The sequence below is a fragment of the Gymnodraco acuticeps genome, unplaced genomic scaffold, assembly GCF_902827175.1.
Source record: "Gymnodraco acuticeps unplaced genomic scaffold, fGymAcu1.1, whole genome shotgun sequence".
NCBI lineage: Eukaryota > Metazoa > Chordata > Actinopteri > Perciformes > Bathydraconidae > Gymnodraco > Gymnodraco acuticeps.
Genome location: NW_022992002.1, coordinates 97501 through 110542, shown reverse-complemented (window position 1 = coordinate 110542; position 13042 = coordinate 97501). Strand labels below are relative to the sequence as shown.

Below are 13042 nucleotides of genomic sequence, written 5' to 3'. Positions count from 1 at the left end.
CCTCAGCAGGTTGTCCTCTGCAGACGGATGAGGACAAACGAGGACGCTCACGTTGTTCTCCGTCTGCTTCCCAGAGATCACAGCTGGGACCAGTTTCTGAATCCCAACACTTCGTCCCTGTGACCGTGAGCGAAGGCCGTAAAAAAAGATCACAACAATCGCACTGTAAAGAATTCACAGACGTTTTACGATTAAAAACACGGCAGTTACTCTCACAGCTGCTCTCAAGAGTCTCTTGTTTTTCTCCACAGACCCACCAAGAGGTAGATGTGCCCCGAGGTCCTCCACCCTCCCCCTCCCCAAAATTACCCTGACCCCGATGATTCAGAGATTACAACGAGCTGCACATTCACATCTTGCGAGCACATGTTAGGACACACAGAGTCCAGGGTTTTGTCTCCAAAGCGTCTCTGCTGCTGATTGCATGTTTGAATCTGAGAAGAGGCAGCAGCTCCGCCCTGACTTTAGTTACACCTGGAGTAAACTCACTAATTATGGCTTAGGCTAATGTTAGCTATAAAGGAACTACAGCACGGTCACATGACTTCACGTCACCACCGCTAAGCTAAAGGAGGCTAATGTTGGGCTATAAAGGAATTACAGCACGGTCACATGACTTCACGTCACCACCGCTAAGCTAAAGGAGGCTAATGTTGGGCTATAAAGGAACTACAGCACGGTCACATGACTTCAAGTCACCACCGCTAAGCTAAAGGAGGCTAATGTTGGGCTATAAAGGAACTACAGCACGGTCACATGACTTCAAGTCACCACCGCTAAGCTAAAGGAGGCTAATGTTGGGCTATAAAGGAACTACAGCACGGTCACATGACTTCAAGTCACCACCGCTAAGCTAAAGGAGGCTAATGTTGGGCTATAAAGGAACTACAGCACGGTCACATGACTTCAAGTCACCACCGCTAAGCTAAAGGAGGCTAATGTTGGGCTATAAAGGAACTACAGCACGGTCACATGACTTCACGTCACCACCGCTAAGCTAAAGGAGGCTAATGTTGGGCTATAAAGGAACTACAGCACGGTCACATGACTTCACGTCACCAGCGCTAAGCTAAAGGAGGCTAATGTTGGGCTATAAAGGAACTACAGCACGGTCACATGACTTCAAGTCACCACCGCTAAGCTAAAGGAGGCTAATGTTGGGCTATAAAGGAACTACAGCACGGTCACATGACTTCACGTCACCAGCGCTAAGCTAAAGGAGGCTAATGTTGGGCTATAAAGGAACTACAGCACGGTCACATGACTTCACCACCGCTAAGCTAAAGGAGGCTAATGTTGGGCTATAAAGGAACTACAGCACGGTCACATGACTTCACGTCACCACCGCTAAGCTAAAGGCGGCTAATGTTGTTATCCTGAAATAAGGCCTGTGGTTAACACAATCTGAAGATATTTTAATTCTGCGACATAAAATACTTCAACAGAAGTCCCCAAATTCAAACGCTCTTTAACTGGATATTAATCGCAATTCCCATTTTTGCTTTCCATAGCTAAAGTATTGTGGTCCACTGCTTTGTTAACAATTAAAATACCAAACAGAGTAAACAATAAGACACAAAAAAAGTATATTATTAGTTTAAGTTAAGGCTATTGGGAAAAACTACAACCCTTTAACCGAATGAAAATACTTTTATCGTATTCCTCTAACAATCAGATGAGATAGGCGTGATGAGTCTCCATTATGTCACTGCACAAACATGCCCAGAGCAGCATGGAGGTCAGTCAGAGACCCTCATCGTGTAAATCTATACATGTGTGTTAATGTTTAAAACCCGTCAGCTGTTTGCATTAACGTCAAAAACGAAGCACAGCCAGGCTCCCCGGGGCCCACCGGTGGTGATTGCAGTGTTTGAAAGGCAGATGTTTGTGCTCCGGATAATCTAAACGGAGGAATTTACTTTTTTCAAACGTATAGAGGCCTTGTTTGGAGAGCCGCTGATGGAAAACAGCCATCAACAGAAAGCCGACTGCCTGCAAGTTCAAGGGGGAAAGATTGATGGATGGATTAATTCATACACTACAAAAACTTGAAATCTTGCCCAGATCTGTGTCTGATATCTAGTCAGAATATTTCTCTCCACCTGATATGAGACACAATAACTTCAGAGGTAACACTGCAGTGAGATATCGGGTCTTGTTTTTAGACAATGCCTCATCTTGTTCACTCAAATCATCTTGAGTTGTATCTCATATTTATTGGAAAATCACCAGCTAACATCAGAACACAGAACCCTTTTGAGTATTTGCAGTTTATAATGTAACAACATGCCCTGATTCTGGTGAAATATAGTTCAAAATGAGTTCTCCAGCTGATTACAAGTTCTGATTTATCTAAATATCTTACTGATATTCTGAACAATCTGTGCTGTTGTATTAGCTGTAAAGCAGGGGTCTCAAACTCAAGGCCCGGGGGCCAAATCCGGCCCGTGACTTCATTTTATGTGGCCCCGCAAGAGCTTGCAAAGAATATAATACGTTTATTATACCGGTTACATGCCACTTTACAGAAGCAGGTTGCCCATAAACTACATGTCCCACAATGCATCTCGTTTTGTGACATTTTATATTTATATTATATATTTATATCGTTACAACCGGCCCTTTGAGTGCAACCTTTATGCGAATGTGGCCCGTGATGAAATTGAGTTTGACACCCCTGCTGTAAAGTGTCTCTACTGTAGGCTATTTTTATTTTATGTACAGCACTTTGGCGCCACCAAAAATCGTTTATAAATGTGCTGTTTAAATAAAACTTGATTTGATTTGATTCAATAAATCTTACCAAGCTAATTTTCACTTGTTCTATTGGCAGATCTTTCAAAACGTATTTCAAGTGAAAACCGCTTGTTTTCATTATTGTTTAACTTGTTTGTGGAGCAGCATTTCTCCAGTGTCGTAACTCATCCAGGTAAGAATGAGTTACATCAAATATATTCTGGAATCTGTACGGTGGCTATAACGGCCCAGAACACGCTGCAGAAACGATGCAGATATAAAAACACAAATGTTCCTGCACACGTTTTGGGCCGTGTTTCCACCTTTCGACCACCGTACCTTTGGCACCACGAAGACGTGAAGTTATTCCAAGTGTCTCAGTCCAACAGCCTGTCATTCACTAACAGGTGTGCAGAGAGGAGCTGAGACTAAGTCTGAGAATTACACATGTATGAGAGATTAAACGTTTACGTAGAGGAAGTGGAATAACGGCTTAATGACATGAACAGATTCTCTCGATGTGGTTACCTCTTTCTTTTCAGTGTTTATTATTTATCTTCTCCACCAGGACAACGCCTTCTTGTTATTTATAGGATGAGTATCTTTGCTTAATGAGCGGGCTGACGCCAAAACAGGAAGCATTTTACTTTAAGCCTCGACATGCAAAGTAAGTGAGGTTATTCCCCCGTCCTTGTGGCCTGAGCTGAACTCCAGTGTCTGACCTTACAGTGTCTGCAGCTCATTTAGTTTGCGATCCTTTAATGAGATAAGAGTTGAAGCTCAGTTTGATTAGTTTAGTCTGCAGTCTGAACCCTCTGAACCTGATAATCACGGAGAGAGGAATTCCTTCTGCCATCAAAACTTCCTTCCAGTTTCTTTCTCCTTGTATTTAATTGTGATTGTTTGTTTTGTACTTAAGTATTTTCTTATCAAGCCACTTTATACTTTCACTCCAGTATATTTATTTTTAAAGGTCCCATAATAAACTCTCCTTCATCAATATACTACAGGTCTCAGATATATCCAGAGCCTGTCTCTGATTGGCTGAGACACCAAACAGATCATTGCAGCATTACCCATAATCCCCTCTGTTTCAGCCCTGTTTCCAAAGTGCTGATTCTCTGTCTGTTACTTTAGATGAAAATAAGTAACACGCCCCTCTGAGAGACATTTGGTTACAAAGAACCCAATGGTGCTCTAGGACAGGCGTTCCCAACCTTTTTTCCCAAGAGCCCCCCCCCAAATGACTCCTGTTGGAAGTTGCGCCCCCCCCCACACACACACACACAAGGGAGGGGGGGGGGAGGGGGGGGTGGGGGGGGCGCAACAGCGGTAATTCAAGTTTGAAAGTCTCAAAATGCTACAACTACTGTCACAAACTGGATGAATGATGTATTTTGTTAAAGGAGGATGAAAGCGTAATTAAGGAGCACTATTGGAGTGACTTTGATGGTTATTGGACTCAGGATTCATTCATTTGGATTCCCGCTGTATGAAGAAATTAAATTAAATTAAAACACATGCTCAAAGTAAGCCGGATTTTGCCGATGTGTTTATGTGGATTCAAAAGTCATAAATAATGTACAAAATGGAGGAGACCGATCTGATCGGAGCAACCGACAAATAATCCAACTGAAACCGGCATGGACAATGACTATGTTTTAAAAATTAATCAATTTTTTAATTTTTTTATTGTCATGTAGAGACAAGGCTTTTAGTGACAATCATGTATTGTGTTACAATTATATGTAAAAAAAAAAAAAAAAGTCTAAATATCAAATCAAATCAAGTTTTATTTATATAGGACATTTATAAACGATTTTTGGTGGAGCCAAAGTGCTGTACATATAATAAAAATAGCCTACAGTAGAGACACTTTACAGCAAATACAACAGCACAGATTGTTCAGAATATCAGTATGAGGAAAACGACACCCTCTGTCCTTAGACCCTCTGTCCTTAGACCCTCTGTCCTTAGACCCTCACATCGTACAAGGAAACACTTCCAGAGAAAACCCACAGTTTAAAGGGAACATGGGAGAAACCTCAGGGAGAGAAAAGAGGAGGGATCCCTCTCCCAGGACGGACAGACGTGCAATAGATGCCGTGTGTAAATTGAAGAGATAATACATTTTACAGCATATAGACCGAATGTTAGGAAATGCATGAGTCTGTAATAAGAAGATGAATCCACGAGGATGTCAGCTACAAATATGATATTTTGCCTCAAATCATCTGAGGCCTGGTGCCCCCCCTGCGATCTTTGGCACCCCCCCAAGGGGGGCGCCCCCCAGGTTGGGAACCACTGCTCTAGGAGGAGATTCAGGTGATGAGGTTTTGTTTTCTTAGGTCTTTTTGCTTTTTTATGTATATATTTTTTTGACATCAATAAAGATTTATTTTAGTTTAAAAACATGTTTTATTTGGTTTCTATAAACCTTAAAGTAAGTTCTTAATATATTTAAATGTTTCTTTTGTCTTTTGGCTGCTTTCATATATATTTTATGTGCATCTATTTACATTTCAGTTTTTTCCAATCCATATTTTTGTTTGTATTTTGGGTGTTTTTATGTATAAACATTTAAGTAATTGTTAATGTTATTGTGAATTGGCAACAATACAAATGTTCCTAGTTTATTTTTGAATGATCCTTTTTGTTTGTTTTTGGGTGTTTTCTTTCATTAGTTCTGAGCACTTTTTTCTTCACTAACATTATCAAAGCTTCTTACTTGTAACAGAGTTTTGACAGCAGGACAGGATCTAAATACTTCCTCGAACACTGTGCCGAGCGACAGATTCTTAAATCCTTGCGAGCGCTATCTGCAGGAAATTCCTCATTTTCCTCATCAGTCGAGGGCAGCAGGAACATGAGGAAAGCTAAGATAAGAGAGTTGATTATTTTTCACAGTCTGAGCTTTTGCTTCTTCAAAGCCTTTCTGGTACCGTCCGAGCAAAACACCTCAATATATTTAATTAAATATATTTAATCAAATATATTTAATCAAATATATTTAATCAAATATATTTAATCAAATATATTTAATCAAATATATTTAATCAAATATTCCTATCTTAATCTATGTTGCTGTACCTTACTCTTTAAATGTTTATTTCAATATGTATATTGTCTATACTCTCTCAAATAAACCAAGTTCTGTTTCGACTCTGGTCCAACCTGCAGGGCGTTCATTTTAAAGCCCTTTCCAAACAGTTTCAAAACGTCACCTTCACAGATGGTTCTGTGTAAACAAACACGCTGCACACAGCTGGGAGACCAGGGGACACTAAAGAGTGACGCACACAGCTGGGAGACCAGGGGACACTAAAGAGTGACGCACACAGCTGGGAGACCAGGGGACACTAAAGAGTGACGCACACAGCTGGAGACCAGGGCACACTAAAGAGTGACGCACACAGCTGGGAGAGCAGGGGACACTAAAGAGTGACGCACACAGCTGGGAGACCAGGGGACACTAAAGAGTGACGCACACAGCTGGGAGACCAGGGGACACTAAAGAGTGACGTACACAGCTGGGAGACCAGGGGACACTAAAGAGTGACACACACAGCTGGGAGAACAGGGGACACTAAAGAGTGACACACACAGCTGGGAGAACAGGGGACACTAAAGAGTGACGCACACAGCTGGGAGACCAGGGGACACTAAAGAGTGACGCACACAGCTGGGAGACCAGGGGACACTAAAGAGTGACGCACACAGCTGGAGACCAGGGCACACTAAAGAGTGACGCACACAGCTGGGAGAGCAGGGGACACTAAAGAGTGACGCACACAGCTGGGAGACCAGGGGACACTAAAGAGTGACGCACACAGCTGGGAGACCAGGGGACACTAAAGAGTGACGTACACAGCTGGGAGACCAGGGGACACTAAAGAGTGACACACACAGCTGGGAGAACAGGGGACACTAAAGAGTGACGCACACAGCTGGGACACCAGGGGACACTAAAGAGTGACGCACACAGCTGGGACACCAGGGGACACTAAAGAGTGACGCACACAGCTGGGAGACCAGGGGACACTAAAAAGTGACGCACACAGCTGGGAGACCAGGGGACACTAAAGAGTGACGCACACAGCTGGGAGACCAGGGGACACTAAAGAGTGACGCACACAGCTGGGAGACCAGGGTACACTAAAAGTGACGCACACAGCTGGGAGACCAGGGGACACTAAAGAGTGACGCACACAGCTGGGAGACCAGGGGACACTAAAGAGTGACGCACACAGCTGGGAGACCAGGGGACACTAAAGAGTGACGCACACAGCTGGGAGACCAGGGGACACTAAAGAGTGACGCACACAGCTGGGACACCAGGGGACACTAAAGAGTGACGCACACAGCTGGGAGACCAGGGTACACTAAAAAGTGACGCACACAGCTGGGAGACCAGGGGACACTAAAGAGTGACACACACAGCTGGGAGAACAGGGGACACTAAAGAGTGACGCACACAGCTTGGTGACGTTCAGGATTATAAAGCTGGAAAACTGTCTCTGTTGTTGGAAACTTAGCTAAAATGTTTTATGGGCTGATTTTAACAATGTGATCACATGACTCCTGATCTTACAGACTGATTTTTTAACGCTTCAACAAAACATGTCCTTAAAGAATGGGAATCAAGCCTCCTAACAAATAACCCCCCCCCCCCCCCCCCCCCCCCCCGTCCTCTAAAGACCACAGCCGGGGGAACATAATCCCTCACTGCGAGATAAAAGCACCAGAGAAGAAGAAACCCCAGAGTGGCCGCAGTGACACATTCATTTAACACTGGAGGTTTTGAGGCTGATTTTATGTGTGTGTGTGTGTGTGTGTGTGTGTGTGTGTGTGTGTGTGTGTGTGTGTATATGTGTATGTGTGTGTGTGTGTTTGTTTTTGAAGGTCTGTGGTGATTGACAAGGCCCAGAAGAGGAAAGAGAAACCAAACATCTGTCAGCTGTTATTACTCTCCAGCTCTGTGTGTGTGTGTGTGTATGTGTGTGTGTGTGTGTGTGTGTGTGTGTGTGTGTGTGTGTGTGTGTTACCTGACACAGGGTCTGGCTCAAAAGCACTTCAGCAGCAGGAGGAGGTGTCTGCTGATCCTAAAGAGGAGACAATGAAGACGTTATTAAAACACCAAAGAGATTTAAAAAAAACAACTCACAATAACACAGAGCAGGTCTGAAGAGACAAATGGCCAATGTGTACGACATCTCTAAGCAGACCAATCCCAACAGAGACGGCCTGCTACTTTAAAGAGTCCTCGCCTGTCTTTAAAGTAGAGACACTACATACTGATATACACCTGAACATCAGCAGGAGAGGACTCTTTAAAGAGACACTACATACTGATATACACCTGAACATCAGCAGGAGAGAACTCTTTAAAGTAGAGACACTACATACTGATATACACCTGAACATCAGCAGGAGAGGACTCTTTAAAGTAGAGACACTACATACTGATATACACCTGAACATCAGCAGGAGAGGACTCTTTAAAGTAGAGACACTACATACTGATATACACCTGAACATCAGCAGGAGAGGACTCTTTTAAGTAGAGACACTACATACTGATATACACCTGAACATCAGCAGGAGAGGACTCTTTAAAGGGGAGACACTACATACTGATATACACCTGAACATCAGCAGGAGAGGACTCTTTAAAGTAGAGACACTACATACTGATATACACCTGAACATCAGCAGGAGAGGACTCTTTAAAGTAGAGACACTACACACTGATATACACCTGCACATCAGCAGGAGAGGACTCTTTAAAGTAGAGACACTACATACTGATATACACCTGAACATCAGCAGGAGAGGACTCTTTAAAGTAGAGACACTACATACTGATATACACCTGAACATCAGCAGGAGAGGACTCTTTAAAGTAGAGACACTACATACTGATATACACCTGAACATCAGCAGGAGAGGACTCTTTAAAGGAGAGACACTACATACTGATATACACCTGAACATCAGCAGGAGAGGACTCTTTAAAGTAGAGGACACTACATGCTGATATACACCTGAACATCAGCAGGAGAGGACTCTTTAAAGTAGAGACACTACATACTGATATACACCTGAACATCAGCAGGAGAGGACTCTTTAAAGTAGAGACACTACATACTGATATACACCTGAACATCAGCAGGAGAGGACTCTTTAAAGTAGAGACACTGCATACTGATATACACCTGAACATCAGCAGGAGAGGACTCTTTAAAGTAGAGACACTACATACTGATATACACCTGAACATCAGCAGGAGAGGACTCTTTAAAGTAGAGACACTACATACTGATATACACCTGAACATCAGCAGGAGAGGACTCTTTAAAGTAGAGACACTACATACTGATATACACCTGAACATCAGCAGGAGAGGACTCTTTCATTTGAATACTGAACCTGCGATTTGATTAGGAATAGTTTAATAAATAAATAAGACTTTACATTAGAAATGAAGAAGTTATTCTACATGTTCATTTCTTTTAAAGTTTCTGAACTGATGCGTGTTATCAGAACCAAAGAGACTTCCTGATTGAGTTTCCACCCGGAGATAAACAAGAAGCAATACTGTGTATGTGTGTGTGTGTGTGTGTGTGTGTGTGTGTGTGTGTGTGTGTGTGTGTGTGTGTGTGTGTGTGTGTGTGTGTGTGTGTGTGTGGTGTGTGTGTGTGTGTGTGTGTGTGTGTGTGTGTGTGTGTGTGTGTGTGTGGTCCCCTGTTTACATTACTCAGACTAAACATATGGTGTGTACAGTTCACAGTTTACAGTCTGAGCAGAAACCCCCCTCATACCTGCTCTCTGCTAATCATTCGTCTGCCTCACCAAACTAAATACTCCGACAGTTTAACAAAGTAATGAAGGCTCCCTCACCACCTCCACCTGCCGGAGACGGATGGAATCTAATGACAGACAACTATAACGTCTACCAGAGATAACATTAACGTCTTTAGCTCAATAAACAGCCGCCCGGATTTCAAACTCCGGAAATCTTCCAGCCCAAATGGAAGTGCAACAACTTTTTCTAACTGAGCCCTTCTTTGGGGACAGAAAAGGACGTGTCCCAGAATGCTTTGCAGCCAAGACATTATGCATGCTTGAGACTCTCTAGGAATTGAAGGAAATGTGTTGGAGCAAACAGCTGAAGGGAAACCGGTCCCTGACTAGGTGATGAAGTCTCTGAGGGGAGGGACCTGCATCCTGATCGGATCCTAATCTGATCGTCTGATTGGCTCCCGACTCTCGCTCACTAATGAGGATCTTTGAGGAATATAAATTCTGACCAAAAAAGGCTTCCCCTTGCAGTCTGCAACACACACACACACACACACACACACACACACACACACACACACACACACACACACACACACACACACACACACACACACACACACACACACACACACACACACACACACACACACACACACACACACACACACACACACACACACTGACTGCAGCAGATCTATGTTATACACACAGGAGAAGGTAATGTAAACATGTCACGAAAAAGGATTCACACCTAGAAGAGTAGAAGTACCCCTGTTACAGTTGAGCCCTGTTTACATTATTACAAACAAACAAGCTTTCTGTGTGTGTGTGTGTGTGTGTGTGTGTGTGTGTGTGTGTGTGTGTGTGTGTGTCCTCCATTAGTGTGTATGTGGGGCTCACGGGATCTGACAACAACCGATACTGCCAAAATGTACAGTGCTGGTTTTTCCAGGAAATGTGTTCGAGACGCAGTAAATTCACTATTGATGGACACAGCCTATTATTTAATTGATAATGAAACATTGTGAACAAAGAATCTGCAGGTAGAGAGCTAGTTAACGTTAGCTGTAGCTGTTAGCTGTTAGCAGTTATCTGTTAGCAGTTATCTGTTAGCAGACCGTGTGAAGCACAGTCCAGCCCAACTAGATAATGGAGCAAACAGCTAACAGAGCTCTAACAGCTAACGTTGACCAGCTAACAGCTAACAGTTAATCAGCTAACCGTGAACAGCTAACGTTAACCAGCTAACAGCTAACGTTAACCAGCTAACAGCTAACGTTAGCCAGCTAACAGCATACATTAACGGAAGTTGCAGGGAGTTCCAAAAAAGAAATGTTACTTTATGTTTGTTAATGACAAACATATTGAAGTTGAAACCTAAATGAATATTAAATCTTGAAAGATGTGTGGCATTTTATTAGTTAGAACATTATTGCATCAAATTGGATGAAGTTTGCTCTGCTGTTGCCAAAAGCTCAAATATAATATAATATAATCGTTAGTTTGGAATACAAATAAAAATAAAGCCATCACATATAAATGGTGAATTCACTTGAAGGGAACATGTCATTTTAGACATTCAACATGTGGAAGAAAAGTACTTTAGCACATCTGTTCCCCCTATAATCAACATGTGGTATTCTTGTTAAATTCCTGTTAGATTCTAAAGAAATCTGTCAATTCTGTTCGTTTTGCAATCGGAAAAAACCTGATTTCAAAACAAATGAAAACAAGAAGCGGACGTGGAGAGATTCTTCTTTCCAGAGGGAGGGCAACGTGTTAAGTGAAATCATTAGAAGGACTTAAAGCCAAAACCATCACAGGTATCCTAATCAGGAGTATTTAAACTTGTTGGTTAGGTATGCACTGCCTGCAGCCGGACGTCAGCATCTGTTGACCTCAGCAGAGCAGACCTCTAAGAGCTGTTGAAGGCTCCTCGATTGAAGATAAAAGACAACTAGATAAGATGTTAAAGGTGATTTTATTTAACATTAATCATCGTGGAACCGTCACTAGGATTCCCGTGTTTCGCTCAAACTGTTATACGCTGCTCGTTTGAGGTTTTCAAGAAGATGGACATCAGTTTTAAAACTCTTGATTGAAGGCAGAGGCGGAGGAAACACTCATATTTCTTGGGTCGAAGGGGACCCAAGTTCCCATCAGCAAAAACACGTGGGTTTGCTATCCTGGCTCCAAAATGGTGGAATGAGCTCCCCATTGACATCAGATAGCTTACACACCTGAAACGCAGACTGAAAACTCATCTCTTTCGACTCCACTTTGAGCGATAGAACTATTAACAAAGCACTTATATACTAATAAAGGACTGGCTTATCTAAAGCCAGTTGAGTAGCACTTGAAATATTTTTGCTCTATGAAACCTGATGTACTTATATGATTCTGTTTTCTTCAAGTTTGTATTTTGTTGGTCGAATGTACTAATTGTAAGTCGCTTTGGATAAAAACGTCAGCTAAATGCAATGTAATGTAATGTCATATATCTCAGACAGTACAAGTAACCAAATCACAGTGTAGAAATACTCTAGTACAGGGGTCTCCAACACGTCGATCGCGAGCTACCGGTAGCTCGCGGGCAGCTTTGCAGTAGCTCGCCGTTCGATTATAGATTATAGCGTAGTAACGTTGCTTCTTGATTTTTCGGGCGCGGCCGGACAATAAAGTGTTTTTATTTTAGAATTGTGTCTGTCACACAAATATTAAATTGTTCCGTGACGCAGAGATCAAGGAGCAGAAGCGACAGCGGCACAGCGACACCACACACGGAGCAGTCTGCTTTCTCCAGCAACACCAGTCCAGAACCAACAGCAGAAGGACCCGCTCTGAATCAGTCCGCGTCGCTGCGGCTCAGAGACACAGGGAGGGATTTGTGTTTTTTGAAAAACACTCGTTATCGTCATGTCAGGTTTTTGGTGGATTCAATCAAGTCTTGGATTGCAGAGTATGAATGTCCTCTTGCTATTTTCAGTTGATAAATACGTGTGTAAAGTTTGTGAAGGCAGGAGGAAAAAAGCTTCCGCGATCACCGTCTCCTCCGTTCCTCCAAGCCCCGCCCCCTCCCTGAAAATAATGAGTGACAGGCTGATAGTGACCCGATAGAAACTTTATTATTCACTTAATCACTGAGATATAATGAAGCTAATTTAATCTCATACATTCATGGGATTCATGTAACAGTAAGACAGAGAATGTGAGTGTGCACCCACATGCACTATTTTAGTTGTTATATGCTGTTGTAAATACTCCTGTTGTCTGCTGTGTTCAGACTCAAGTCCTGTGTGTGATGTCACATTCAGGACATTCAGTGTCCTTTTTTAACAGCAGACCGTTGCTTGAAGCTGCAGCTAGACTGCAGAAGCATTAGTTTTTTGTTTTTGAGGATGGAAAAATGTCACACACAGATATAGGGAGGCTAGACCTATACAATTCATTTATTATGGTTTATAAATGAATGTCAAGACGAAGAAGAAGAAAATATGGCTGA

General features: G+C 42.7%; 1 protein-coding gene across 3 annotated transcripts in view; it reads right to left on the bottom strand.

Moving 5' to 3' along the window:
* col6a4a (collagen, type VI, alpha 4a) overlaps positions 1 to 13042 on the bottom strand; it is an 80479-nt gene that overhangs the window by 63810 nt on the left and 3627 nt on the right. For all 3 annotated transcript variants that reach the window (XM_034201294.1, XM_034201295.1, XM_034201297.1), the window contains exon 2: positions 7782 to 7838. The gene's annotated coding sequence lies outside the window, so the exon portion shown is untranslated. The remainder of the gene's footprint in view (positions 1 to 7781; positions 7839 to 13042) is intronic.